The 4,216-nt window shown below is 37.0% G+C and overlaps 1 long non-coding RNA gene across 1 annotated transcript in view; it reads left to right on the top strand.

Annotated features, from left to right (window-relative positions):
• Window positions 1-3,946: 3,946 nt before the first annotated feature.
• LOC107728398 (uncharacterized) overlaps window positions 3,947-4,216 on the top strand; it is a 15,846-nt gene continuing 15,576 nt past the window's right edge. The window contains exons 1-2 of the long non-coding RNA XR_001638467.1: window positions 3,947-3,993; window positions 4,140-4,185. This is a non-coding gene — a long non-coding RNA (uncharacterized LOC107728398). The remainder of the gene's footprint in view (window positions 3,994-4,139; window positions 4,186-4,216) is intronic.

The following is a 4,216-nucleotide window of genomic DNA, read 5'->3' as shown; positions in this document are numbered from 1 at the left end:
AGATGCTAATTGGAAACTGGCCTTCGATGTCCCACGTAAGATTATTTCTGGTGTCTGTAATTCAGCCTTTGTAAAATGAGAATTATTATGGACATTTCTTTAACTGATAACACTATACATATTCATGGCTGTATCAAGAATGTTCAGTGAGCAAGGAAGAAATTTTGAAATACTTAATCAATGGAAAATTTTACGTCTTGGAATTACATATTTGTTAGTAGCACTGAATCTCTGCTTATCTTTAAAAGTGTGTGTGCTTGTCATGCCTTTATAACTATAAAACTTAATTTCCAGTTGGGACCTTTAAAAGGCCAGATCCAGATACTATATCTGAGAAAGACTTGGAAGTGGACATTGTGAAGTCTTGGTCCGATCTGAACAATTCACAAATTGCAGAAGGACTCATATCAGGTTTGGACTATATTGTGACATTTATCAATAGGATCTTAAATGTAGAAAGCTGTGGTATGAACATTACACTTTTAGGCAAGGGAACACAACACAATCAAAATGTTTGAACAAATGCATTTACAATGTTGTGTGTCTAACTAATAGGAACCACTGTGGCAAACCCATTCTCCACGTCTGTTTGGCATTCCACTTTGGCACCATGGATGGGAGAGCACACCAGAGTTGGAAATGTTCTCCCCAAAACTGAGGCCAAAAAGGCAATGAAAAAGAAAAAAGATGACATCAAGCACCCCCCAAAAAACATAAATGAGGACATAATACTAGAACTCATTGAGTCAAAGAAGGTATACATTGTACAAATCTTAATACCTTCTCAGTATACTGTCAATGTGTAGATACAGCCGTCATTCTTTATAAGGTTATTAGTACTATTTTGTTTTCTTTATTGTGTAAGTGTGATGTACATGTAACATACACATATAATATGGCCTTCACATATTTTAAATTAAAAAAATGTAATAAAAAAAAAAGGTATTTTCAATTTACAGCCTCAAAAAAGGAACTCCAGGATGCTTGTTATGCCTTGGGGGTGTCCTCAGAGGGGTCCATGGCTGACATGCTAAACCGGCTCCAGGAACTATTAAATTTTAAGGATATTTACCCGAAACTTTTTGTGAAGTTACAAAAAACTGGAGGTGAGAAATTGCTTACATTATTTTTATTATATTTTTTTCAGCTGTTAACTTTTGTAATATTCTTTAGGTGGTGTCCTTCATTTTTCCTGTGTACATGGTGTTGTGTACTATCTCAACTTCCTCTTCTGGACGGAGTCAGCAAGAGACCACACGGATGGGCTTCTGAGTTTCAAGCACTTCCCAACATGCTACATCTCTGATGTAGCTGGACAAGTTGCTCGACATACGAACAACCGCACGAAACAGCTTTATTTCCAACCACATGACGGAAGACTCTGTGCAGCATCGTCAGATAATATAAAACTGGCAGCTAACAAGGAATTAGAAGTTGATTTGCAATGGGTGAAGAACTTGAGGTCACCATTTCTACTAGAGGGAATGCCGGATAGCAACAGAATGTCAGCAAGACATCCAACCACAGGGACATGTGAAAGATACTCCCTGTATGATAGGTTTCATCAGAAAAATCAAAAACGTCCAGAAGAAAAGCTGAGAAGCCTCAACATCTGCCCCACCCTAAGAAGAGAAGTGAACTCAGCAGTTGCAGAGCAGTTTAATCGCGAAATTTCGGCAGTAAGGTACTCATTGTGCCAGATGAATGAAGCACACTTCAAACAAACTGTAAGGGTGCTGATTGACCTGCATAACGAAAAGATAAATAAGACTTTTAAGGCTGAAATTGAGGGATTGTGCAATGCACAGTTGTCTATCGGCCTGCATGGGATGCTTGGACTGCACTCCTCTGGTAGGTTTTGTTTTGTATATGATACTACACAATAGTAAGAATGTAGAAATTGTGGAAAATCCAAAATAAAATTAAAAGGTAATCTACAGCTGAATGTAATCCTTTTAGTGTGGCCCAATCGGAAATGTTGTACTAAAGCATGTTTTAAAAATAAATTTTGTTCTTTGCTATTTTGTTTAGAGGGAAGGAAAAATATGCAGCCTTCAGGTGTTGGTCTTAACATCCAGCCAGACAACACTGTGACATCTTCATTTGTAGCACAATCATATGCTATCAGTGATAACGACATGGTACAGTATTTTATCAAGACTTGTGCTATTTTGTGCCTTATATCATGTTAACAATTTAATGTTTTAATAATAACTATTACACTACATTGTTTGGGTATTAAGGGAAAACTCAAGACCTTATTCACTGGATCTCGTGATGAACGTCAAGCCTTGGCTCATGCCTTGAGGCGATTTCCAGTAGCAATAAAGGACATCTACAGTGTTTGCCCCCCAGAGTTGTTGGGACTTTCTTCTTTGAACATGCCATGGATGACTGATGATGTAAGTGTAGATAAATAAAAAAAATTTTTTTTTTACATCTGAAATTAACTTATCTTTAATGACTGTGACTGTCATCAAAGTCTATTATTTTGTTTCCAAATAGGCAGCTGAAAATGAAGTGTTAAATCATGAGGTCAATATGGAGGTTCTGACTCTAAACCAATGCAGAACTCTCCGTCTGCACCATGCCACCCAAATGCTGAGAAATGTGAAAGCTGAGGTAAGACTGGTCTCTTATTGTCAAACTTTGTACTGGTAATCACAGAAATGCTGTGTTACAGCAAAGTTACTTCTTACACAGGACTTCCCACGTACCACAGAAGAAATTCTAAAAATGGAAAAAAACTAAAGTAGACTACAGGAAGCTGAGGCCAAAAAGACAGACTCCAGCATTCATTGCCTGGCATGGAAAATAAAGTCATGTTTGTTCCAGCGAGCTACGGGGACAAGCAAGTATGTACAATAAAACCAACATATGAAATTTATCGTATGTCAGTTGGACATGCATGACTAAAAGTGAAAACACATTAAGAACATTGTGAAATAGCCAAAGTTCATAGTAATTCAAAAGCAAATGTGTAACATTGGTAAAGTTGTCCTACTTGTGTTTTTTCAATAGTGTTTTCCATGACCACATAAGGAACTACCAATGGGTGCAATGCACATCATGCAAAAACTGGCTGCATTTTCAGTGTGCTGGTGTGGAGGGGGACTGGACGTCGAAGGATTTCTTTTGTGGATGCAACCTTAACCCAGATGTGTATGAATTATTTTATACATGTCAAACCTATGGCTGCCATTGCAATCAAAGCTATAATTTTTATAGTTGTGTTTTATAAAGACTAGGAATGCCATTTCCCTTGATGTGTCAAGTACAGATTTCGTATTTTAGGCAGTGTTTTTGTTAAAAACCGAAACGACATCCTGGAGTCTGTCAAAGTAGAAGACATTCTCACAGATGAAGAGATAAACATAGCATTGTATTGATGATGTTCTCTGTCTGCATGGTATAAAACAGTTTTTCCATGTTTCTTCTTTGCATATTATCCTAGACAGAAGACATAATACAGCGACTGGAACAAATCATATCTGTGCCTGGAACTGCAGCAGAGAAGCAGATTTTTCTAACCGAAGTGATTTTGCCTGAGGTGAGCTATAGAGATGTGTACTAAATTAACAATTAGAATAGGAATTTCATTTAAAGCAAAGAAATTGATAAGCAAGTGATGGCTTTGAGGCCTCTAAAGCTACGGGTGTCAATATCATTTGAAGGCCTCTAAAGCTACGGGTGTCAATATAATTCAACAATCAGAGATTATATATACCAAGTACAATAAAATGGAAGCATGACTTCACACTTCTTCTTTAATTGTTGGCTTCCAAACTGCAGTACTTCAGTATAAGTAGCAACTTAATTGAAAAGATTAAACTGAAACCTTAAATGTGGTTAAAGTTGTCTGTTTGTCACATTAAAATGAATACTGTATATTTCTTAGGTTCTGATTTATTGGTTGCAAACCAATATCAATATGTGCTGATATATGGCCGAATCTGTGCTTTTGAAGTGCACATCTTTCGAAGGAAAGAAAAGGTAGGGGATATTTTTTCATTGTGGGTGTTCATACTTACTCTTTGTATAACATCACTAAATACATTCTTCCTGTCATGACATTAGGGGATTTCCATGTCAAGCTGATGCCATTGTAATTAGGTACCGATTTTCTTTTTTTTTCCCAGTGTTGCAGAGATCAGAACAGGTGAGGACACAGAAAGCACCGAAGAGGTAAGACATTTTTAACAACAGCCCATTTTTA

The sequence above is a fragment of the Sinocyclocheilus rhinocerous genome, unplaced genomic scaffold (genome assembly GCF_001515625.1).
Source record: "Sinocyclocheilus rhinocerous isolate Xijiao unplaced genomic scaffold, SAMN03320098_v1.1 scaffold1749, whole genome shotgun sequence".
Classification (NCBI taxonomy): Eukaryota; Metazoa; Chordata; class Actinopteri; order Cypriniformes; family Cyprinidae; genus Sinocyclocheilus; species Sinocyclocheilus rhinocerous.
This window is presented reverse-complemented; position numbering and strand designations above follow the sequence as displayed.